General features: G+C 42.9%; 1 protein-coding gene across 1 annotated transcript in view; it reads left to right on the top strand.

Moving 5' to 3' along the window:
* Positions 1–27317, top strand: part of DLEC1 (DLEC1 cilia and flagella associated protein) — a 2498134-nt gene that overhangs the window by 1958787 nt on the left and 512030 nt on the right. The window lies entirely within an intron of this gene.

Below are 27317 nucleotides of genomic sequence, written 5' to 3' on the forward strand. Positions count from 1 at the left end.
ACCCAGCTCGCCTTCACCTGTGCCCCAGAGAACACCCTGGGTTCTGATCCTTCTCAGTTGAGCACATGACGTCCAGACCTGATAGCCCTCAGTCATTCTCTTACAAGTCTTCTCTAGAATATCCCATTAGGGAAGCTGCTCAAAAGCATTTGTGTAAAAGAAGGCATACAGCTTCCCCACAGGAGTTTCACTCAGAGGACACAGATTTTGATGACAGGGAGTGGTACTCCAGATTCCTCTTGGGGATGTTTTATTTGGAGAAATTCTCAAAATTTTCAGACAGAGGAGCAGGTGGTCCTCCAAAGTCCTTTCCCAAGTCAGTGCAAAACTGCTTAATAAGTGAGTCATACAAGATGTCCCACCAGACCAACCAGAATCTGTAACTTATTTAAGATTCTTTCTAGTGTCACAAAGAGAACTGGGACCTCAGGCTAAACTTGGACCTCAGCCACCTAAATCAGTATGTCAAACAATGAAAGTTCTGGATGGACATGGTTCACTCCATTCTCCCATTTCTGAAATGTGAATATGGTTTCTGTCTGCTCTTCCAAACATGGTGAACCACAGGACCAAGGAGGCTTGTTTGCTTATAGTAGGTGCCTTAAATGATAAAGTCCCTTTCTGTAGTCCTAATGCAGTTCTGTACCCCCCCCCCCCGAGATCCTTCTCTAGGAACCAAAAATGGGGAGAGAAACTATGGTTTCAGAAATCTCAAATGTTTTCTCCTTTGTGCCCCATAAACCTTCAGGATGTGTACTGCTACTACTGTTTACCTCCAACTCTCATTCTTCTCCCAGAAAATACCTTTAATACATTGTCACTCAACATGACCAATATAAAACTGGGTATTCTACATCAACACACTATGTGTGATTACACGAGTCAACCTGAAATTTGATCTCCACCTTCAGCAAGCCATAAAGAAGACACAACAAAAGCTAAGGTTGCCTCTATAGAGTAAAACATTATCTTACTGACTCTTCCAGACAAAACATACCATATCATCCAGACCTCCCTTCACCACTTCATCGCAGCTGTCAGTTCAGTCAACATAACCACTTCTTTTCTACTCCCAGGCATAGTACATGCTTCTGTTATCCTTACTGATCCCCGCTCCTCTCCATTAGCCAAACTGCAATAATGCAACAAAAAACAGCCAGACTCTCTACCAACCAAAAATATAGATCGAATCACTGCCTGTCTCTAAAACAACTAAACTGGCTCAAACTAAATAATTTTCTGCTGTATTCACAATTAAGTACAACCTTCAGACTAATGGACAAACCTGAAAAATGGACATCTCTTCACTCCATCATTCAACCTTACACTACTAAGAGACATCTGTGCTCCACCAACAAATCACTGTTCATAACTAAACCCAACAATGTAGGATACTTCCTCTATTCACACCGCATTACTAATAGCTGGAATACTTTCCCAGTCCACTAGAGAACACTCTGCAACCTGAAAGACTTTACATGTCAACTGAAGCAATACCTGCTAGATGAATGGCTTTGCACCTGCACCACCCATGGTTAAATGGGTACTAATATAGCTATATGAATTCATGACCAACTCCCTGCTGCACAAAAGTTAATATAATATTATCACACCTGTCCCCTCTCTGTATCTCATCTCCTTTATCTTCCTTGTCCTCAGCCCCTCCTTCCTTTCTTTGCACTGCTCTAACTCTTAATCTTATCTTCCTATGTCCTAGATTTTGAACAAGCTTTATAGTAACAAATATTCTAAGTAAAACTTGACGTGATATGTATACTAACAGTATTGCAGTGCATATACCTCCCTGAATTAAAAAATGTAACTGTTATTTTTAATCAAAACTGTTTGTAAATGATGTAACTGATAGGTTCATAGGTTCATAGGCTGGTACTGAGCTATCTGCCCGAAGGCATATATTAGCCCAGCCACATTGTGCGGTATTCACCGCCCCTTTAGTTGTTCCCTAGACCCTTGTACTAGCAGCTAGTACCCTTGGCCCCTATCTAGCAGTGCTGTTGGTGTGATCCCCAGTGTGAACTTTCTGTTACCTATCCACTCATCAAGGTTCCTCTTGAAGAGTGATAGTGAGGGGCTCTGTCTTATGTAGATCGGGACCTTGTTCCATAGTAAGGGAAGTCTCTGCGAAGGGAATCTATCCCTCCAGCATGTTCTAGTCATTGTTGTGTTGAGGTTTATATCCCTAGAGCGTGTAGCTCGAGTAGACTTGGTTTTGCTAAGATGGAGCATGTTCAACAATTCTGGGTTGGACATGGCTCTGTACGTTAGACAGAGATCGCCTCTGAGAAAGCGGTATGCAACAGAGAACAGTCTTAGCTTTTTCAATCGTGCTGTATAGGGCAACTGTTTGAGGCCAGTAATTCTTTTGGTTAGGTACCTCTGTGGTCTCTCCAGCTGCTGGAGATGTCTAGCCAGGTACATTCCAATTGGTGCATTGTACTCAATAATGGGTCTGATGAGGGAAGAGTAGAGGGGCACCATTACATCCTTAGATCTTGATGCGAACCCTTTCATGATCAGATGGGTCACATAGAAGGATTTTCTAACCACTTTGGCAACATGGTTATTAAAGGAAAGCTGGCTATCTACTTGGGTCCCTAGATCCCTTACTTTCTTCTTCAGATTTCAGGGGATTACGTCCTATGTTGTAGTTTGGGGGTACTCTGTTTTTTTCCAAAGGGGATTACTACACATTTTTTGCATTTAGCTTGAGACCATGGCTTTGATACCATGCATCAGTCTCATTTAGGCCCTTTGGAGGATCTCCATGTCGGCCGGAGTCTCTATTATAGCACCCAGTTTGCAGTCGTCTGCAAACTTAGTCAGCCACAGCCCTTCCGTGCTTGCCTGTACTTCTGAGAAGTATATGCCAAACAGGAGGGGCCCCAGGACAGAGCCCTGAGGCACACCACTTGTTACTGGTCTGGATTCGGACATAGATCGCTACTCTTACTTTATGGGATCTGTCTGAGAGCCAGTTTGCGATCCATCTTGTGACGTAAGGGTTTATGCCCAGGCTGGTGAGCTTATCAATAATACACGAATGGGGAATGGTGTCAAATGCTTTAGCAAGGTCAAGGTAAGCCGTGTGTACCTCCTTTCCCCTATCTATAGCCTGATTAAATGTCTCAAAGAAATCCACCAGGTTCAGGAGGCATGATCTGCCCTTGACGAAGCCAAACTGTGTGGGGTCCAGCGACTGGAGGTTCCCAATCTCTCCATTTATGAGTTCCATAATGATTCACTCCATAGCCTTACAGATCAGACTGGTCAGGCTTATTGGTCGGTAGTTCCCAGGGTCAGTTGTGGCCCCACCCTTGTGTAGCGGGACCACTGTTGCCGTGCGCCATTCTTTGGGCACATATCTGTGGAGAGGCTGAGACTGAACAGGGTATTAAGATGCGGGGTTAATTCCTTTTGGAGCTCGCGTATGACACAGCCTGGGACACCATCTGGTCCCATGGAGGCAGTGTTTTTAGCTTTAGATAGAGCCTTGTTAACCAAAGTATCAGTAATAATTGGACTTACACAATCCCCTGGAATGGTAATAGGCCCTGTAGGTGGTGAGGGGGGGAGAAACTGATGTCAAGGATGTCTGAATAATGGAATTGTTGCTCATGAATAAAACCAACCCTAAATGATGAAACAATGCAAATGATGTCCATGATGTCTGCATAATGGAGCTTTTCCTCCCTGGGCCTCCGCTAAAAAGTGCACTGCTCAGTTTTAGTTCCCCAGTAAACAAATGGCAAGAAATAAAATATATCAATAATTAACCTTCTCACTCTAGTCCAGTTTTTCAAAAGAAATCCTCTCAGCAAATGTCTTCCCAAACAACAATACATGAAAAAATAGCAAGGAGATTCAAAAAGGGAATAAGACAAATCCCAAGAATCCCCCTTTCGAAAGAAGTATTAATGGCTATTCAGGCCGCTTTTCCCCTACCTCACCCCCAGCTTTTCATAGTAAATTGTGGGCAATCTCTCCTGCTACCTTCATTTCTGGAAAAAGCTTCAGATACCTAGGTTCTAAAAATATTCCCTCTTTCTTCATCTTCTTCTTCTTCAAAAAATCCATGTGTTTCATAAAATCCCATCAGGCCTGCTATCCCAGGGCATGTTAGAACCACTGCCTAGATCTCAAAGCATTAAAGATTTTAATTTAAGAATGTTTCTGGCTCCCACAAGGCACACAGAGACCTATTCTGGACCTTTTTTGGTCCCAAAATTCAAAATGCTCACTTTACAATCTATTTTCACTCCTCTGTTTGCTAAGGCCTTTCTAGTCACTCTAAACTTCAAAGGTGCTACCTGCACATCCAAGCTTACAAAAATCAGACATTTCCAAAGATTATTTCCCCTTGAGATTGCAGTTTCAGTTTATATTTTAGTGTTTTGGTCTTTTCAGTTCTCCAGGAGTGTTCACAGCGTGCCTAGCCTTATGCATGGCCTTTTGCAAACTTCAAGGCATTTATATTTTCCCCTTTGAACAATTTCCTAACTTTAGCTTCCTCTGTACAAGGCACCTGACTAACTCTTTGGTTCACTGTTCGTCTTTTGAACTGCCTGGATCTCAAACTATCAAGAAGGTAATGACTGTAAAAGAGCTAGCAAAACTCTTAATTAGCTGTGAACCCCTGGCCCCTTGTTAGTGATAACAGACACCACCACAGTGAGGTGATATGTAAACAAACAAGATAGAACAAATTCATATCCACTGTGCAGGCTAGCCAAAATGGCAATACAGAAGAACCTCACTTTTCAGGCCACATACATTCCACCACAGCAGAAAATAATAGCAGGCATTTTTATCAGAGTCAGGATGTACCCTCATGAGTGGATGCTACACCCAGAGGTCTTCCACGACATTATCCACATTTGGGGAACACCCCACATAGATCTGTTTGCTTCCTATCTCAACAAACAGCTGAACTAGTTCTCTTTCAGGACACTTTTCAAAAAGGCCTGGCAAACAAATGTATTTTCTTTCCCATGGATGAGAATGTTCCTTTATGCCTTCCCACCTTTTTCTCTGATATCAAAAACTCTTCTAAAGAGCAAGACATACTTGCCAAAGATACTTCTGGTAAATCTGTTTAGGTCAGACAACACTGATCCTCTCTTCTCATGTATCTGGCTGAGTCAATTACCAAAAACTTCCCTACAGGGTGGATTTGCTTACATAAAACAAGAGATTCTTAATCCACCCCAACATTTAAATCTCCACCTGATAGTATGTATGACAGGTTTTTGATCCCATTTAGGCACCTTCTTTTTGGTGAACATCCAACAGTTACTAAAGGAAGTTGGAAAACCTGCTACTAGGAAATTATACTTAGCCGTATGGAAAATAATTTTCAGTTTGTGTCATAAAAGAGAACAAGATGCATCGTAAGTGTGGGGTGCTGTGTTTTTTTTAGTACCTGTGTGAATTGCGCAAGTCAGGTATAGCGTACACTTCTATAAAACAATACCTTTCAGCCATTTCTTTGTTTATCTTTGCATCCTACATTTCATCCTTATTTCAAGTTAAGCAGTTTTTGAAAGACATTTTATATATTAGACCCCCCTAGAAAACAAATAGTACCTCCTTGGGATCTTAATGTTGTATTGGCAAAGTTAACTGTCTACTCCTTTCAACATGCAGCTAATTATTCTTTAAAATTGTATTTATTTTATTTATTTATTTCCAATTTGATTACTGGGGAAGTCCACTGGGCCCAGAGAGCCTGTTTTCAGTGGAGGCCCAGGGAGAAAATCTCCATGAAACAGATTACAATAAAGATAGCAGTCCAATAAAAATAAAAGTACAAGTACAAATACATATCAAATAATACAAAGTATGAGCAATATTGCCCATAGTGGAAAAATATTCTGCAGATATCATCATCATCTTCTTTCGGCTGTTCCTGTTAGGGGTCACTACAGCAGATCATCTGTTTTCATTTCTTCCTGTGCTCTGCAACTTACTCTGTCACACCAACCACCTGCATGTCCTCCCTCACCACATCCATAAATCTTATCTTAGGCCTTCCTCTTTTCCTGTTACCTGGTAGCTTCATCTTTAGCATCTTTTTCCCAATATACTCAGCATCCCTCCTCAGCACATGTCCAAACCAATGTAATCTTGCCTCTTTGGCTTTGTCTCCAAACCTTCCAACCTGAGCTGACCTTCTAATATACGTATTCCTAATCCTGTCCACCCTCTTCACAATCAGTCCAAATCTTAACATCTTTAACTCTGCCACATCCAGCTCTGAATCCTTGCAGATACATTTTAACAAATTCACACAGTTAAAGTCAAAAGTCAAAAGCTATTTACGATATTTACAGAGTGTGAGAGATCATATGGGAATTAGCTATAGAAGGTTATAGCCAGCTATAAGGTGTTTAGGAACTCAGGAGGATACCCTCCCAGGGGCTTTTGTTAAAGAGCCCTAGGTAGGGAGAATGCAGTTACATTTCCATTTGGAGGAGAGGTAGGTGTAAAGCTGAGTTTTGAAGTTGTTTGTGTTTGACATTCTCCTTAGTGTGGAAGGGAGAGAGTTCCATTTCTTACCTAAGGAGAAGGAGAGGAGAAGTTGTCCAGCAGGACATTTAGGTTTGTGGACATTAATTAAGTTTTGGTGTTCAGATCTGAGAGTTCTATTTGGTGTATTTGGGGTTTACGGTTGAAGGATGTTAGTTAGAGTGGGGCATTTGGTTGGATTAAATATTAGTCTATGTGCTGTAGTGAACTGGAGGAAGTCCAGGTAATTTGTGAATTCTAACCAGTTGAGGGATTGGAGAGTAACACAGTGATGAATGGAATGTTTGGCTTTGGTGGAAAATTTAGAAATTTTGTTATAACAGCTTTCAAGTTTGAAGTGATGGAAGAGGATAGGTTAGTTAGTAGCGGGGCGCCGTACAGAAGGGAGAGAAGGAGGTAAAAGGAGGCCCGAGTATGCCAGGTAGAAGTAGAGAGGAAGTGGTTGTTCCTGTATAGCATACCTAGTTTTGCGTTGTTTTTTTATATTTTGCTGAATATGGATGTTGAACTTAAGGTGTTTGTCTATAGTTTATATATATATATATATATATATATATATATATATATATATATATATACTGTGTGTATTATATATATATATATATATATATATATATATATATATATATATATATATATATAGTGTATATGTATATATATATAGATATATATATATATATATATATATATATAGATATATATATATATATATATATATATATATATATATATAGTTATAGTAGTTTGACAAAGGGAACAACTTCGATCGGCGAGTTGTTTTGGCAAAGAACTTGGAAGGATTTTTTATCAAAAGAGAAAGATTTTGAGGGTGTGAATAGTAGTATTTTAAATTTGTTAGCATTGAGAGAAAGGTAATTTTAGTAGTTGAGAATGCAGTCTGAGTTTTACATAGGAGTTCAGGGAGGTTAGAGGCAGAACAGACAAGTGTAGAGTAAACAAAGAAGATGGAACAAATTCATATCCACTGTGCAGGCTAGCCAAAATTGCCTGGGAAATGGCAATACAGAAGAACCTCACTCTTCAGGCCACATAGATTCCACCACAGCAGAAAATAATAGCAGGCATTTTTAGCAGATTCAGCATGTACCCTCATGAGTGGATGCTACACCCAGAGATCTTCCACAAAGTTATCCACATTTGGGGAACACCCCACATAGATCTGTTTGCTTCCTATCTCAACAGACAGCTGAACTATTTCTCTTTCAGGACACTTTTCAAAAAGGCCTGGAAAACAAATACATTTTCTTTCCCATGGATGAGAATGTTCCACACATAGTAACACAAAAACATTCACGGAGCCTCTCAGTAATAAGAGAGAGACCTCCAAAACAGAAACGCAAGCAACCTCCATCCCCCAACACAACCCAAATGACACATAGCCCACAGATTCAGTGTGTCACTCAACCACAGCCAATAAGGCAAAACAACGTACCCAACACACTAGTCATAGGTAACTCTATAGTCAGGCACACTGATGTCCCACTCACCAGGCTAAACAAGGAGAAGGTTACTGTCAGCTGCCTGTCAGGTGCCAGGATCCGCCATATAACCCACGCACTCAGGTCACTCCACAACAAGAGAGAAGTGAGATGGCAAATTCTAACTGACTCTTCTACTTTACCTGGATTAAATGATTATATTACTATAAAGCCTATTCTACAAAAGTTACAATAGGAGATCATATATTGGGTGCTTGGATGTAACCTATAATGTTAAGTTGTCTATCTCGCCTTCATTCTTGCTGGTTGGGTTCGGAGCCGATCCTCGGCTCCAACTTAGCCATCTTCTAAAGCTCAAGAGCTATTTACTGGCTCGAGGCCTCCCCATATCCCACAATGCCTGGCGCTAGATCCCCGGATCTCGTTTGCCGCTTCTGCTACAAGGTTGCTTTTGCTGGCTCAGGTCGTATTTTTGTATTTTGATAGGTTTTATATAAAAATTTTTCATATAAATAGTTAGTGTTTACTTTTTATTATAGTAGTTTTAGTACTTATTGTCTCTGTGTAGTTTTAGATCTATCCCATCACCTTAGAAAACTCGTTTTTACTGTTAGAGAGTTTTCCCCTCCCCCCCTCTCTTTTTCTGTCTTCAAGGTAGCCATTTTAGTTAGAGGCTAACCCTTGTTCTCCAAAATACCTTTTGTAGTGTTTTTAGGTAGAAATAATTGTAGTACTTTACTTTTTCTAGTGTATATATATATATATATATATATATATATATATATATATATATATATATGTGTGTTATAGTTATAATGTGTGTGTGTGTTGTTAAGGTGTGGTAACTGTTTTTTTTGTGTGTACGGTTCTTTATACTTGTTACCTACTGTTGTACTGTTGGCCTTTTTTTCCTGTGATATTTCTTTTTACAGGATGTCCAAAGATACTAAGGTATCAGGATTCAAGAAGTGTGACTCATGCTGTCAGAAGATGTCTCTGACAGATGGTCACACTTCTTGTGTCTACTGTTTGGGCTCCCTACACTTGCAGGACTCTTGTTCGGTGTGTCATGCCTTTAGTCCAAGAGTCCTGCAGGAGTGTAGGAATAAGTTAATCCTTAGAGGATTACTAAAACCTGAAGGGTCACCTGCTAAGACTCAGCCAGGGAAACCCTCCAAGCCATCGAAGCCGTTGGCTCCCAGCTCGGAGCCGTCATCGGGTGTGGCGTCTGCTTCGACTTTGGTTCCTGCCGGAACCGCAGTACCTGCCTCTCAGTCAGCTCCGATCCTGGTGTTGGAACCTTCAGGGAGCCGAAAGCGTTCTAGGTCCCCATCCCTAGAGTCGATTCGCTTGGCTCCAGGGTCGCCTCTGTTACAGTGAGAGCAAAGTCACTAATCTCACTCTTCTCGGTCTTCCAGACTGTCTGACCATGACTTGAAGAGAGTGGTGGGCAGACTTCTGAAATCGCAGGCCCTGACTAAAATGCTATCCAGCCCCCCTCATCAGGGTTTGGCTCTGCCCATCTCTACAGTAGTTCCTCCTTCGACTCACCCCTTGAGTTCGGAGCGGGAGCTGGTTGGGGTTCGGATCATGGTACCATCGGTGCTGATAACTACCCTTTCGGTTCCTTCGGCTCCAATCACTTCCATGGCGCCATCCTTGGAGGGATCTGGGCGCCGAGACTCCCTCGTTGGTTCCGAGGGGGCGAGTGGCATCGGACCCTTGTCCGACCCCATTCTCCCTCTCGGGGCTTTGACGCAGGTGAGCTCGGCTCCTACATTGGCCTCAGAGCCATCCCTCTCGGTGCCAGGAAGGGTTCCAGTCTCTTCGGAGCCTGTGCCTTCTTCTCTGCCGGGAAGGGGTGCCTTCGAGGTCATGAGGAGTGTGCTGGCCCCTCAGTCAGCCCCACGATCAGCCTCTTCGGCTCCTCCCCCCATGTTGCCTGCGTTTGCCTCTGCCCCTCCTCCAGACCCCAACCAAGGAGAACAAGCGCTCCAGGTCACCCCAGTGGGTGTGTCCTCCTCTTCCGAGGCCTCCCCTGATCATTCAGAGGAGCCCCCTCGAAAGAGGAAATGTAAGAGGAAGCATGTTGACTCCCCTGAGTCTGTCACTTCTCTCTGCTTAGGCAGAGGGGGAACTGGACTACCCTTAACCCTTCTGAGGATGAGTTGGTATATCTGGACACGTTTGGTTCTCACCCATCCACCTCCTGGGTGTCTCCACCTTTCGATCCACTGATGGCAGTGGTGGCTCGAAAGGCGTGGTCAGCCCCAGACACAGTGGAACCAACTTCCCGAAGGCCCACAAAATTCATCACAGCACCACAAGACAAACAATTTTTGACAAAGGGTGTCCCTGTTGATGCTATGGTGGTAGCAGCAGCCACAAAAAAGGAGTTGGCTGAGACTTCTTCATCTGTCCATCCCCCTAATAAGGAGTCTAGGATAATGGACAGATACGGGAAGCGGATGTTTTCCTCAGCGACCTTTTCCATGTGGTCGCTGAACTATTTGTGTCATTTTACACACCTTCAAAGGGATCTCCTTAAGGAGCTAGGAGATACCCATCAAGATCCATCAGCTGCGGGGGGCCAGGATAAGATTACCTCCCAGCTGGCAACTCTTAATTCGATAGTGAACTCCTCCATGTGGCTCATTCCTTATGCGGCCGATGGGGCGAGTAGAGCCGCAGGCACAGGTGTGGCCTTGAGAAGGCACACTTGGATGCGGTTATGTAACTTTGCAGACCCCTTTAAGGCATCTTTCACCAATACCCCTTTTGATGGTTCTGCTCTTTTTGGACCACAGGTGAAGGATACCCTTACCAGGTGTGAGCAGGAAGGCAAGACTCTCTCTGCTGTGGGAGTCCGTTTTTCCACTCCTTCTAGACCATACCCCAAAGGTCAGAAAAGTGGCAAAATGTGGTTCTGGAAACCCCAGGGAGCTGTGCCTGACACATGTGGTGAGTTTCCCTCCAGGGGCAGAAGAGGGAACAACAATAGACGTCACCCTCGAGGCAGAGGGGGCCCGCAAAATCAGGGCAGCAGAGATTCCTTATCTGACAAGCCCTTCCAGCATCCCTGAGGGGCTGCCCGGCTGCCCACCTTCGGAGGCAGTCGGGGGAAGATTATTGCTGTACCCAAAAGCCTGGCAAGACATAACTCAAGACAGATGGGTACAGTCTATCATATCCAGAGGTTACAGAATTCCCTTTCTTCATACCCCCTTAAGGTCAAACAAATACCTTCCAGATGTTCCACCTAGTCTAAGGGAACAAGCAGTTCAAGAGATCTCAAAACTGCTACAAAAAAGAGCCATCCAACGAGTCCCAGCAGACCAGCAAGGATCCGGAATTTACTCAAGGTTCTTTTTGGTACCAAAAAAGACTGGGGACTGGAGACCCATTTTGGATCTCAGCAGACTAAACAGGTCTGTACAAAGAACGAAGTTCTGGATGGTCATGCTTCAGTCCATTCTACCCTTTTTGGGTCAGGACAATTGGATGTGCTCCATAGATCTTCAAGATGTGTACTACCATTTCAAAATGGACAGGTGCTCCAGAAGATTCCTCCACTTCTGGCTGGGAGCCAGTCATTATCAGTTCCGAGCTCTGCCCTTTGGTCTCACCACAGCCCCCAGGGTGTTCACCAAATGTATGGCAGTAGTTACCTCTCACCTGAGACGGCAAGGATTCCAGGTGTTTTCCTATCTAGACGACTGGCTCCTTACTGCTACCATCAGACATCAGCTGCTATGAGCCAGGAACTACACCATCCAAACTTGCTCCAAGCTAGGTATCACAATAAATTTTGAAAAGTCTGCATTGTCGCCTTGTCAGTCTATAACCTTTATAGGCGCAAGTTTAAGTACAAAAGACATGTCAGCGAGACTCCCGTTACACAGAGTATTAGATATTCGCCGACATGTACAGGTGTTATTAGGATGCAAGAAAATTCAGGCCAGATTCGTCCTAAAGACATTGGGCCTCATGGCAGCAGCGATCATACTAGTCCCCCTGGCTCGTTTTCATATGAGGATTCTTTAGTGGTTGCTTTTTACCCAATGGCCATTTCTACAACTTCCAATGTCTCACATGATTATGATTACACAGACATGCAAAGACCAGCTTGCTTGGTGGATGGTTTCCCCGTCAGTACCCCAGGGCAGACCATTTGTTCTTCCTCCTCCAGTAGCCACAGTGACCACGGATGCCTCCCTGATTGGGGGGGGGCACTTTCAGGGCAGAACAGTCCAAGGCACCTGGCAACCCCACAAGTACCATCTGCATATCAATGTCTTGGAGATGAGAGCTGTGCTTTTAGCATTGCAAACTCTTTATAACTCTCTTGCAATTCAGACAGACAATATGTTGGTAGTGTGGTACATCAACAAGCAGGGCGGAACCAAGTCCTACCCCCTATGTGGAGAAGCAAGACTCTGGCAATGGGCGATCTCTTCCCAGCGGTTTCTGATAGCAACGCACATCCCTGGGAAGTCCAACATTATAGCGGACAGTTTAAGCAGAGCAATTCTCATGCCTCACGAGTGGTCTCTCAATCAGACAGTGGCGGACCAAATCTTCTGCGAATGGGGTCAGCCTTGCTGTGACCTTTTCGCCACCCCCTTCAACAACAAGTGCGACAGTTTCCATTCTCTCCTCCCTCTTCCCGGATACCCTCCCAGAGACGCTCTAATCCACAATTGGCCTCAGGGACTTCTTTATGCATTCCCTCCATTTCCCCTGATTCCCAAACTAATACAGAAAGCTACCGCACTGGGATGCAAGATGATCCTCATTGCCCCCTACTGGCCTCGACAAATTTGGTTTCCGTTCCTGCATCATCACCTCCTGGAGCAGCCCTGGACCCTGGACCCAGTACCAGACCTCCTGATCCATCAGTCGGGCGGGCTGCACCAATCCCTGCAGTCTCTCAACCTCACTGCTTGGTTGCTCCACTTCCAACCTTAGCCAGGCTTCCGGACATTTCTCAATCGGTGCGTGAAATCATCTTATCTTCGCACAAATCTACCACCAGAAAAACTTATGCTAGTAAGTGGAAATGTTTCTCTTGCTGGGCAGAGTCTAAAAACATAGATCCCTTTTCAGCCCCGGTCCACCACGTGTTAGATTTCTTAGCGGAACTTTTTCAGGCTGGGTCCTCTTCTGCCACCATTAGAGTTCAGTTAGCTGCAATTTCAAATTTTCATACAGGCCTATCTGAAACTAGTATCATGTCCCATAAGCTTTGAAAAGCTTTTTTCAAAGGGAGTACTTTGCTCAGGCCACCAGTAAGAGATCCCCTGCCTCCGTGGGATCTTAATTTGATCTTAGCTTCACTAATATTGCCCCCCTTTGAACCCACAGCTTCATGTTCCTTAAAGTTTCTTTCTTGGAAAACCCTCTTTCTTGTGGCAATTACCTCAGCCAGAAGGGTTTCCGAACTCCAGGCCCTTTGTGTTCACCCTCTGTATTTAATTTTCCATAATGACAGAGTATCGCTCCCTCCTTCCTTCCTAAGGTACCTTCTGAGAGTAATCTGAATCAGTCCATTGATCTTCCGGTCTTCTTCCCAAATTATTCCAACAAAGCTGAACATAAATTACATCAGTTGGATGTTCATAAACAATTACGTTTCTACTTGCATAGGACTAAACAAATTAGAAAATCAGATCAGCTCTTCCTGTCCTATGCTGAAGGTAAACAAGGTCTACCAGTGTCTAAAGTAACTCTATCTAGGTGGTTGACTTCTATTATTACTTTGATTTATCAATTGAGGAACAAACAGCTCCCTGCTAAACCAAAAGGCCACTCACTCTACTAGGGCTTTAGCTACTTCTGTAGCTTTTCAGGCAAGATTACCAATGGAAGCCATTTGTGCGGCAGCTACATGGGCCACTCCCCATACATTTATTTCTCATTATAAGCTGGATGTGGCCTCTAGGAGCAGAGCTGATTTTGGTTCCACTGTGCTGAAGAGTGTTCCGATGAGCCACCCAGGACTGAGGTGCTAGGGACGCTGTCCCAACCAGCAAGAATGAAGGCGAGATAGACAACTTAACATTAAGAAGTTATGTACCTACCATAACGTTCCATGTTAGTTGTCTTCTTCTCGCCTTCTTTCTTGCGTCCCACCCTCCATCCCCCTATCCTAATAGACCGGGAAGACTTGCCCTCTGAGTTTCTTTTAGCTGGCTGGGTCTTATCTGGTTTGTTCCCTCAACCTTTTTGCTCTGTAGCTAAACATATGCTGTTAGGACAGATGTCCTTATATTTGTCTGTAGTTAGGTCTACCAAACGAGATCTGGGGATCTAGCGCCAGGCATTGTGGGATATGGGGAGGCCTCGAACCAGTAAATAGCTCTCGAGCTTTAGAAGATGGCCGAGTCGGAGCCGAGGATTGGCTCCGAACCCAACCAGCAAGAAAGAAGGCGAGAAGAAGACAACTAACATGGAACGTTATGGTAGGTACATAATTTCTTATTAAGCTACACGCATCGTTATAGTACATAGAAGTACATAATTTAAAGGGTTTAGTATTCCCCAGGCTTTACCCATACTGATTTTTACTATAATCATTTACTATCGAAACCGCTTCTAACTTGAACATTATAAATACAGGATTAGGACATCAACTGTATTTAGTAAATGTCTAGGTAGAGGAGTTGATCTATATGCAAATAATCATCAACGTCCAGTGTTTAATTACAGCCATGACTTTATAACAAGTATTTATGTTCCAAACATGTTTTTACGCCAATTTCTCCCATAAGTTATCGATTACATGTCATGAGTATGTATTTTAAATTGATTTCACCCATAGGTACTAGTCACTATTTATTAGCTATTTGATGACTAAGTTCTTTCGTAGATCTTTATGGGGACACCAAATGTGAATTTTTAAATATTTTTATTCGCTTATATTTTTTTATGAATATATACGTATTTTGTGATGTGAAGCGATATACTGTACCTGCTGCATAGATCATGATAAGGACTGTGAATGGAAATGGTGAATGTATTATGTTATCAGAGGCATTATAAGTGAAGTATCTTTTTAAATGGATTCATTGTGTGTGCGCCAAAAATAGTTTAAATCAGCTAAGCTAATTATTTTATTGATTCTGATGAAGTCCACATGCTTGGTGGATGAAAGCGCTTGATCCGTTTTGTATCTGTTTCATTTTGTATCAGTTGATTCTTGTACTTGTCCATTACATTGAGTGTTCTACATTAAATTAGGACGTATTATTGCTTTGTGGAGTGAGTGTCTTCCTTCTGGATCTGGATAGTGTCATCGTGTTTCTTTACATTTTGCTGAATATGGATGTCGAAAGTTGAGGTGTTCATCTATAGTTGATATATATATATATATATATATATATATATATATATATATATATATATATATATATATAAAACTGTATATAGTTATAGTAGTTTGACAAAGGGAACAACTTTGATCAAAGAGTTGCTTTGTCAAAGGACTTGGAAGGAATTTTTATCAAAAGAGAGAGATTCTGAGGGTGTGAATAGTAGTATTTTAGATTTGTTAGCCTTGAGAGAAAGGTGATTTTGGTGCATCCAGATCTCAGTAGTTGAGAAGGGAGTCTGAGTTTTAGATAGTAGTTCAGGGAGGTTAGAGGCAGAGCAGACAAGTGTAGAGTCATCTGCATATTAGATGACTTTGGCTTTAGGAATAGCAGAGTGAAAGTTATTGATAAAGATATTAAACAGCATTGGACCAAGGATGGACCCCTGTGGTACTGTGGTAGGGGTGGGTAAGAAAGTTGAAGTGCCTTTTTTCCATTTCACAGCCTGAGATCTATCTGACAGATAGGTTGAGAACCAAGAAAGAGTGTGTTGAGAGAGATTTAGGTTTGTGAGGTGACTTATAAGGTGCTTATGGGAAACAGTATCAAATGCTGTAGAGAGCTCTAGGAGCACTGTGGATACTAAGTTCCCAGCATCTCAGGCTTGATTGACAGTTTCTAAGAATGAGAGTACAGCTGTTATGGTGCTATGTCCTGGTCGGAAGCCATGTTGGGTATGGGTAAGAAGTTGTTTTTTAGTCAGAAAAGGCTGGAGGTGGATGCATTTTTCTAGGATTTTGGAGATTAGAGAGAGAAGAGCTATAGGGTGGACGTTTGGAATGTTAGTGTTTTTGCCTCCCTTGTGGAGAGGAAGAATAAAGGTGGAATGCCAGAGTTTAGGGACATAGGATTCCTTTATGGATCTATTAATTAGGATACTAATTGGGCAAGCTATATCATCGGCAGCAGACATGAGAAAGGAAGTGGGGATGTTGTCAGGTGCATTGGAGCAGGGTTTAAGTTTGGATAAAAGTCTTTTTATGTAGTTAGTGGAGACAGGTTGAAGCTCAAACATAGGGGGGAAATTATTTGGGGACTTAGATGATGTGGAATGTAGGAGAGATGGGTCATTGTTGGGAAAAGTTTTCGTTAGGTTGGATATTGACTCTATAAAGAAAGAGTTGAATAATGAGGCTAATTTGAGGTCAGATTTACTTGGGTCTGGACTGGGGTTATTTTTGGAGCCTGGGTTGAGCAGCAAGTTTATGGAGTTCCAAACAAGCCTAGGGTTTTGGGGATGGTTGGACTGGAGCTTAGTATAATAGGATTTTTTTGTCTTTGAAGATTTGTTTTTTTGCAAAGTTACGGAGCTGTGTATATTGGAGAAGGGTTTCGGGAAGTTTATTCTTTTGGTAAAGCTTCCAGGATTTGTCTCTTTGATGCATAATTTGCTTTGTTTCTTTGGTTAGCCAAGGGGCACTTATATTTTTTATTCTTTTTTTCCTTGGTGGAGGTAGGGAATTTAGAGCATCTAGGAAAGTAGAATTAAAGTGGTCTGTGGCTTTATCGAGTGGAAGGTTTTTAGAATGTTCCAATTCATTTGTTTGAGATAGTTAGAGAAGGTTTGGGGGTCAAATTTACTAAGATTTCAGGTCTGAATATATTGATATTGGTGTGGATGGTAGGTGGTTGCATGGTAAATGAAAGCTGGGAGGTGGTCACTAATAGAGTCAGGGATGGTGCCATAGTTGGTAATTTTATTTGGATGGGTGACTAAGATACAGTCAAGAGTGGATCCTGGGGGATTTATTTTATTGGGTCTGGTGATGGAGTAGGTTACTTGAGTAAAGTTAAAGAGGTTAATGGACAGGGAGGGTATGGGATTGTTGGTTTTATTCCAGTCAATGTTTACATCACCTAGTATGTAAGTTTCAAGGTTAATTTCAGCTGAGGCCCATTGGAGTATGTCTTCCAGGGTTGAGATGTTATTTCCGGGTGGGATATAAAGAGCGATGATACAGAGGCTTTTGTGATTATTCATTTTTAATAAACCAACTGTTAGTTCTGCATTGGCGAATTTAGGAATGGGGTTTGGTAGGGGAATTAAGGTAAGTAGATTGGAATAGATTAATGCAACACCTCCACCTTCTTTCTTTGGGCAGTCACATCTAAGAGTGTGAAATCCAGAGGGTAGGATATCAAAGTCAGAGGTGTGGGGTTTGAGCCAAGTTTCAGAGATGGCTACAATGTCAGGTTGGTTATGACTTAGCCATGCTTGAAACTGATGTGCTTTGTTGTTGAGACTCTGGGCATTGAGTGTGAAAAATTTAAGAGTATTGTAGGGGGAAGAAAGGTAAGAGGAAGGGGAAGGGTAATTGTTATTTGTGGGTGGGTTAGATCTGGGGTTGGGGTGAATGTCTCCAACTAAGATGAGGTCATTGAAGGAAGTTATTTTAGTGTGTTTTGGTTTGGATTTAGGGTATTCTGGATGGTCTAGTATTGGTTTAAGAGTGTCTTAGCACTAGTGGAAATAATTTTAGGATTAAAAAGGTGCAGAGGTTTCAGCTGAAACAGAGAGGAAGAGATGGAAAAGAAATGATTATTTGTGTGAGGGAGGAGATGGTTTTGTGTGGGAGTATGGTAAGGAGTAGAGAGTGGAAGCTGATTGGAGCTATAGGAGCTGGCATGGTATATAGTTAGGAGTAGCAGGAGGGAGATGGGGGTTCAGAGTGTTAGGAACAGTAAAGGAACCATGGTTAGAAAAAGGTAGTTTAATATAGGAGGATTAGTAGTTTCGGAGAAGAGCTGTGGGGTGAGAGGGATTAGTGAAAGAGTGATGTATATAATTAGTGATGTATTTAATTACTGTGGGTGAAATGAGGAGGGGTAAAGAGGGGGAAGGCTTTGACTGGATGGTTGTCTTGAGTGGGTGAGGAGTGGTTGAAATAAAAGTAGGAGTAGTGGGGGCAGGTGGAATTTGGGGGCAGGGTAGGGGAGTGGAGCGAGCCCACATGGAAGCCTGTTTTGCTTATTGGTCTGACTTCAGCTAGATAGGTATCTGCATTACAGACCCTAATGTCAATGTAACTTTTTCTGACTTTGCACGAGGACAGTGTGAGTCTTAGAACCAACCTTTCCATTATGCCAAAGGTTGTTTCTGTGTTTACTTTAAATTAGACCATTCATCTCCCAGTGTTATATCCTGAACCCAAAAACAGAGAGGAACAAATCCTACATAGTTTGGATGTCCATAGATGGGAAGAACTACATATTTCAGAAAATCTAACCTAATCTAAGGCCATACATCCACTGGAACAGACTCCATTCCCAGCGTGTTGTGTGCATGTCGTCAGCATGGTCTAAACTCCCTCCTGCACAGGAAAGCAATTGACCCAGTGAAAACAGCAAGGTGGTGGAACTAGTCTCCCCAGAAAGTGTGATCTGTGCCATTAAGTGCATTCAGCATGGTCTAAACTCCCTCCTGCCCAGGAAAGCAATTGACTCAGTGAAAACAGCAAGGTGGTGGACCTAGTCTCCCCAGAAGGCATGCTGTGTGACATTAAGTACATTCAGCATGATCTAAACTCCCTTCTGCCCAGGAAAGCAATCGACTACGGTGAAAACAGCAAGGCAGTGGACCTAGTCTCCCCAGAAAGCATGCTGTGTGTCATTAAGTGCATTCAGCACGGTCTAAACTCCCTCTTGCTCAAGAAAGCAATCGTAAACAGCAAGGCGGTGGACCTAGTCTCTCCAGAAAGTGTGCTCTGTGCCATTAAGTGCATTCAGCATGGTCTAAACTCCCTCCTGCCCAGGAAAGCAATCGACCCAGTGAATACAGCAAGGCGGTGGACCTAGTCTCTCCATAAACCGTGCTCTGTGCCATTAAGTGCATGTAAGCTGCTGTGGTTGTTTTTTAAAAAGAAAACAAAAACCCTATATGTGCTACATCATTTTTAAATAAAATTAATTTAGTCGAGGTATATTTGAGCCCGGACAGCGTGCACACTCACAGGGATTCCCCAACTTCCCCAGTAGGTGGCAGAAAACCTCCACAATATTTCCCCTACTATCCAGTACCTAAAACCTAATTAAGGTATTTTGGTGTTAGCCATCCTTACAGTGCCCTTCCCAGCTCTAGCAATCCCTCTGATTAAGTGTATTTAAGTGACATCCTTATACTCTGCCTATCTAATCTACTTACTTAAATAACAGACTAACAGCAGTCACTACAAAACTATCAGTGTCCTGGCCTCACCTGCACTCACTGATACTTTTTTGGCATTCACCTCTGCTGGGGGTCTGAGAAGAAAGATAAAAGCCAAAGTAAACTATGCCCCATGGTTAAGTAGGGACACAAGAGCCCTGCTAAAAACCAGAGACAAGGCCTGGAAGCAATGGAAACAAGACAACTCTGATCAAACCAAACAAAATTATAAACAACTTAAGAATCTAGCCAAAACAAACAAACTAAACTAGACAAATAAAAAACAAACTAAACTAGACAAACAAAACTACTTCCTAGGTCTCCATAACAAACACTCAACAAATCCCCCAAAATTTTGGCATAGTATCAACTCACTACTAAAACCTGGGACAATTGCTACCCCACCCCTACCTCCCCCGATACTAACAGCAAAGATATAGCTTCCCAGCTTAACTGTCATTTCATAAACTCAATTCAAACTCTGTCCAACCAACTATCCAACACTAATAACTCAGCAGCCATGACTGTAGGGAGCCCTCCTAGCAGCTCTGCCAACCAACCATCTCTCTCTCACCTGTCTCTACATCTAAAATTAAAAAACTCCTCCTCACCCTAAAACCTACCACACTCACAGCAGACGGTTTACCTGCAAACTTCCTAAAAATTGCAGCTGACTCCCTTTCATACCCAGTCTCAGTCCTAATAAACAGGTCCATTCAGGAAGCTTATGTACCACAACTATGGAAAATATCTTACATTATACCTCTTCACAAAGGTGGTAAATCTTACGACTTTTCCAACTATCAGCCTATAGCTATTCTTTCTCCCTTATCTAAGCTCCTAGAGAAATGCATTCACTTGCAAGTCATGCAATTTTTGAATACAAACAATCTCTCCTCCACTCAACATGGATTCCGCCCAAACCATAGTACAACTGCCCTTCTCTCCTTCACCAATCAGATTAATCATCATAGAAACAACAACAACTATGTATCTGCTATCTTTTTAGACCTGTCTAAAGCATTTGACATGGTCTCACACCCTAAACTATTGGATGCTCTTTACTCTTTATCCTTTACTTCTCCTACTATCTCCTGGTTCAAAGGCTATTTATCTGATGGACAACAATCTGTTCAATGGCAAAATGAACTATCCCCTCCTCTCCCTAACTCCATAGGAGTACCACAAGGCTCAATATTAGGCCCACTACTTTTCTCTATTTTTACAGTCTATACACCTCCTCGAAACAAGCCTTACTAACTCAGTATGCAGATGATTCTACACTCATCTGCGCAGTCCCATCTGTCAACAACCTACAAGAACTAGCCCAAGAATCATTCTCTGCTACTGAAACTTGGATCACTGACATCCAACTCATTCTCTACCCCAATAAAACCAAATTACTCTTGTTCACCTCTAATAAAACAAAATCTACCCCCTCAACTTTCTCTGTCTCATCTAGAAATAGCACTATCATTTCTCCATCCACCCATACAAAACTCCTAGGAGTTGAAATAGACAATAACCTATCTTTCGATCTACACATAGCACAAACAATCCAGAAAGTTCATAAAAAAATGGGAACCTTTATAGACACAAAAACCTTCTCACAGATAAAACAAGAATCACCCTAGCTCAAACTCACCTCTTATCAACACTTACTTATGCAGCGCCAATCCTGACCCATACTAGAAAATCAGATCTGGACAAGTTAAAGTCATGCTATAACAAAATTGCCAAATGGCTCTAAAGGCTTGGTCAGCTCCAGATTCTGTGGAACCTACTCCGAAGAGACCAAATAAATTTATTACAGCCCCCAGGACAAGCAATTCCTCTCCAGAGGTGTGCCCATTGATGCCACGGTGGTAGCAGCAGCCACCAAGAAAGAGTTAGCAGAGACCTGTTCATCTGTTCATCCTCCGAACAGTCTCAGACAATGGACAGATATGGAAAGTGAATGTTTGCTTCAGCGATCTTTTCAATGAGGTCCCTGAATTATCTATGCTATTTTACATGTCTTCAAAGGGATCTCCTGAAAGAGCTTGGAGACACCCTTCAAGATCCTACAGCTGATGGAGCACCAGCCAAAGTAGCTTCTCAGCTTGCAACTCTTAATTCCATAGTTAACTCCTCCATGAGGCTGACTTCCTATGCAGCCGATGGAGCGAGCAGAGCCGCAGGGACAGGTGTGGCTCTCAGGAGACATGCTTGGATGCAGCTGTGTCAATTTGCGAAACCCTTTCGAGCGTCCTTCACCAATATTCCCTTTGATGGCTGTTTTCTCTTTGGGCTTCAGGTGAAAGACACGTTGACCAGGTGTGAGCAGGAAGGCAAGACTCTCTCTGCCGTGGCAGTCGATTTTTCCACTCCTTTCAGACCTTATCCCAAGGGTCAGAAGAATGGAAAGATGTGGTTCTGAAAATCCCAGGGACCCTTGCCTGACACACGTGGTGATTTTTCCCCCAGAGGCAGAGGGGGAAACAACAATAACAGATGCTGCCCTCGTGGCAGAGGGGGATCGCAAAACCAGGTTGACAGAGAAACTTTCTCTGTCAAACCCTTCCAGCATCCCTGAAGGGTTGCCTGACTGCTCACCTCTGTAGGCAGTCAGGGGAAGACTTTCGCTGTACCCAAAAGCCTGGCAAAATATAACAAGAGACAGATGGGTACTATCCATCATATCCGGCGGTTACAAAATTCCCTACCATCAATCCCCCATAGAATCGAAAAAGCCCATCCCAGATGTCCCACCCAATCTAAGGGATCAAGCAGTCACAGAAGTTTCAAGACTGCTAGAAAAAAGAGCCATTCAAGAAGTCCCCGCAGACCAACTAGATTCCGGAACTTACTCAAGATTTTTTTTAGTACCAAAAAAGACAGGGGACTGGAGACCAATACTGGATCTCAGCAGATTGAACAAATCTGTACAAAAAGAAAAGTTCCGGATGGTGACACTGCAGTCCATTTTCCTTTTTCTGGGTCAGGACAATTGGATGTGCTCCATAGATCACCAGGACACATACTACCATGTCAAGATGGACAGACACTCCAGGAGATTTCTTCGCTTGCAGGTAGGGGCCAGTCATTACCAGTTCAGAGCTCTGCTCTTTGGTCTCACCTCAGCCCCAGCATGTTCACCAAGTGTATGGCAGTAGTCACGGTTCACCTGAGGCGTCAAGGATTCCAGGTGTTTCCCTATCTAGATGACTGGCTCCTGACTGCTACCACCAGGCATCAACTCTTAGAGGCATGCGATTATACAGTCACATCATGCACTCAACTAGGCGTTACAGTAAACTTCGAAAAATCTGCCTTGTTGCCCTGTCAGTCTATTGCATACATTGGAGCAGAATTAAACACAAAATAAATATTTGCAAGATTACCACAGGAAAGAGTTTCCACTATTTGTCAACAAGTGTTAATTCTAATGCAGAGCAAAAGGATTCAAGTCAGACATGTCCTCCAAGCTCTAGGCTTCATGGCAGCTGCAATTCTTCTTGTCCCATTAGCGTGTTTCCACATGAGAATCCTTCAGTGGCTTTTTTACATGCAGTGGTCTTTCCAGGAACTACTCATGTCTCACATGATCCTGATCACAGAAACATGCAAAAGGCACCTTTCTTGGTGGATGGTCTCCCCACAAGTAATTCAGGGCAGACCCTTCATACAACCCCCTCCAGTAGCCACAGTGACCACGGACGCCTCCCTGATAGGGGGGGGGGGGCATTATCTAAGCAGGACAGTCCAAGGCACTTGGCAACCTCACGAGTACCATTTGCATATCAATGTCCTAGACATGACAGCAGATCTCCTAGCATTGCAAGCCCTTCAAGACTCTCTTCCTTCTGGGACCATTGCAATCCAAATGGACAACATGTCAGGGGTGTGGTACATCAACAAACAGGGCGGGACCAGGTCTTACCCCTTATGTCGAGAAGAACTCAGACTGTGGCAATGGGCGATTTCCTCCCAACGTTTTCTGATAGCAATGCACATCCCTGGGAAATCCAACGTTAAAGCGGACAGGCTCAGCAGAGCTATCCTCATGCCCCATGAGTGGTCTCTGAATCAGGAAGTTGTGGGTCTTATCTTCTGCAAATGGGAACTGCCTTGCTGCAACCTATTTGCCACTCCTCTCAACAACAAATGCAGCAGCTACTTCTCCCTACTTCCTCTTCCAGGTCATATACCCAGAGATGCTCTAGTCCACGATTGGCCTCAGGGACTTCTTTACACTTTTCCCCTTTTTCCCCAAATTCCAAGACTCATACAGAAAGCAAAATCAGTGGGTTGCAAAATGATCCTCATTGCCCCATATTGGCCTCGACAAATATGGTTCCTGTTCCTACACCTCCACCTTCTGGATCAACCGTGGATTCTGGACCTGGTTCCAGATCTTCTGATTCACCAATCAGGTGGGTTGCACCAATCCCTTCAAACTCTCCAGCTCACAGCTTGGTTACGCCATTTCCAACCTTAGCCAGGCTTTCCAATATCTCCCCAGTAGTCTGTGATATTATTGTTTCCGCACATATGTCTACTACGAGGAAAACATATGCTAGTAAATGGAAACGGTTTTCTTACTGGGCAGAATCTAGAAATTTGGATCCTTTCTCAGCCCCAATCCATGAAATTCTTGAATTTCTAACCCAGCTTTTTCAGTCTGGTGCGGCTTCCGCTACCATTAGAGTACAACTAGCTGCCATTTCTAATTTTCATATCGGTATGTTTAATTCTGGCATAATGTCTCATAAACTCTGCAAAGCCTTTATGAAAGGAACATCTCTTCTTAGACCCCCAGTTAGAGATCCTCCACCTCCTTAGGATCTCAATTTAGTTTTAGCCTCCATAATTTTGCCTCCCTTTGAACTGGCAGCATCATGCTCTTTAAAATTTCTTTCTTGGAAGACACTTTTTCTGGTTGCACTCACTTCAGCTAGATGTGTCTCAGAACTTCAAGCACTATGTGTTCGTCCTCCTTACCTGGTGTTTCACAAGGACAGAGTTTCTCTGAGGACCAATCCATCCTTTATTCCTAAAGTGTGCTCAGAGAACAATTTAAATCAATCCATAGATCTCCCAGTTTTCTTTCCTAATCACAGCAACAAGGCAGAACTAGGAAGAAAGGGGGAAGGAGGGAGGGACACAAGAACAAAGGCGAGATAGACAACTTAACATAAAGAAGTTATGTACCTACCATATCATTCCATGTTAGTTGTCTTCATCTCGCCTTTCTTCTTGTGTCCCTCCCTCCTTCCCCCTTCCTAGAGGATTGTGAGGAGTTCCCTTTTGTTTTCACTGGCTGAGCATCTTTTATTACTTCACATGCCAGATAAATCTATAACTCTTTCCTTGTTTAGGTGTATTGGACAACCAGTTTTAGTTACTCTACTAATGTCTAGTGTGCGCTATCACAAAGGAGATCTGGGTAGCTGACGCTGGGCATTCTGGGATAAGGGGTAGCCTCGAGCCAGTAAACAGCTCTCGAGCTATAGAAGATGGCCGAGTCAGAGCCGAGGATCGGCTCCGAACCCAAAAAGCAAGAAGGAAGGCGAGATGAAAACAGCTAACATGGAATGTTATGGTAGGTACATAACTTCTTTTTCCTAACAATGAGAAGAAAAGATCTTTCAAGCAGTAAAACTGCCTGCACTTCATTCTCTGTCCAGCACTCAAGAAGGGCCTTGCTATGTTATTAGATGCACGAGAGGTCTCAGCTGACAGAAAATATGCCTTCTTAAGTGAGCTTTCTGTTTGGTATGTCAAGTAATATGCATTCAAACAAAGTCTGAAGTTTTGTAGACAAGTGCTCTTCCATCTGCATCTCAGATTTTGCCCTGATCTCCTCATCTCATGGGCCTCACCATGGATTACATGGCACAGTAGTTTTGGTTGCACACTCACTGAGGTAACAGTGTCCAGAGTCCCAGTTGTGGCCAAGTTATAAGCATAACAAAGTAGTCTGCGCCATCAGCACTGTTTATTTCCAGGAGATGATCTGTTTTAGGTATCAGGAAGCAACAATCAATATTACATAAATGCCTATGATGGACCAGCTTAATATTGAACATGGTTACATCAGTGAGAGACCAAGCCTGAAGCAGATCAGGTGATGATCAGACCAAGAAATACATTTTGTCACCATATCCATTGTTGTAAAACCAAGATGAAAGATCAAGTCCAGGACTGTCCATAAATATGGACTGTAGTGATAAATATCTGTGTGAAGCCAGAGCCTTTCCAAAAAGCTTAGTAATTCCATGGCAATTTTGTTTGATTTGTCTTGGACCCAAACATTAAAATCATATAAAACAAGCCTTCTTTTGAGGCTGTGCTCATGTTCCAGGAAGATACAAGAGAACTCTGGTAGAAAATGGCACACAAAGACAAATATGCAATTCATTCCTGCAAAGAGGACACGTTCAAATGTAATGGAACTTCCACCAGTCACCTAGATCACATTAGGCTCTGCTGAAAAATAAATGGATGTATTACCAGTGGTGCTTCCCTGTCAGGAACGTGAATAACACTGAAACCTGGCAGGATAGATGCTGCCAGATAATGGTCCAAAGTTATCATGCAGCCATGACATCGTGATAAATGCAAGGTTAACTTTAAATAGTAAGGCTGATATAGTGTGTGTCTTGTTGTACATCAGCTCAGCATCAAACAGCATAGTGTAGTCAGGGCACCAGCGGTGCAGGCTGTGTTCTAAGACCAGGGATGATATTCATTTACTTTTGAGGTATCACAGTAAGACAGGGAGGACTATTGTCCACCTACAGTTTCAGCCTTGAGCAGAGCCTGGTGATCCGCACCTAAATGATGTCACCCAGGTCAGTTCAGACATGAAACAACTTGCTCTTAATCCATGCAGTGCCTACCCCCCTGCATCTCTTACTGTGGAGCAAAGACAATGGTCAAAAGGAGAGAGAGCTAACAGAAGATACCCTATGTAAAAACAGACTTGGAAACAAGAGAAACAATGGAGGGAATATAAATATGGACTTATACATAAATTTAGATATAAATTAGCAAGCTAGAAAACAGATGACTACAAAACATTGTAATTATAAACTGTTGTATGATTGCTGTTAAATGCTTTACATTGAAAAATGTGCAAAATGTAGCATTTTAAAAACCTATGATGTTAAACAAGGTATTTTCCTTTACCAAAACTGTGTTTTACACTCTTGAACATATTATGAAACAACATGGGAAAATTATGAAAAATTTATATTAGCAGACTAATAACTTATGTGGTGGGGCCACAGTCTCATTTCTCTTATACCATGTGCCTTGCATATAGAGCAATCTCTGACCCAGCTTTAATGGAAATGCTGCACATTCGCAAGTCAAATGGCACATGGGTTACTCACTCAAAGAGCCTTAACCTGGTATGTGACATCAACAGAACTTTTTGGGAAAGACAGAGTTGTCTAATACTGCTTGTGCCACCTTTGGTACAAGCTTCCTATTCATGTTAAACAAAGCCCCTCATTGGCCCTATTTAAGTGTAATTTGGACGATTGGATGGATAACAGGAAATTCACCCTGGGGGTTCCACCTGTGCCTCTCTAGAACAGGGGCAATAGGTGCTGATTTTAGTGCTTGCTTAAAACAGACACCTTTGGGAACATGGGTAGAACTTGGCTAGGCTTGTAAGGGCCCTGGGGCAGTTAGCCTAGTATCCCACTACGATCCTATGATTCTATATATGATTATATTCTGTATGCTGTTCCCGTTTGCTCCTGGCAATAAGTTCTTGTTCTGCACAGTATACTTAACTTTTTAAGC

The sequence above is a fragment of the Protopterus annectens genome, chromosome 3.part1 (assembly GCF_019279795.1).
Source record: "Protopterus annectens isolate FY-2018-M chromosome 3.part1, PAN1.0, whole genome shotgun sequence".
NCBI lineage: Eukaryota > Metazoa > Chordata > Ceratodontiformes > Protopteridae > Protopterus > Protopterus annectens.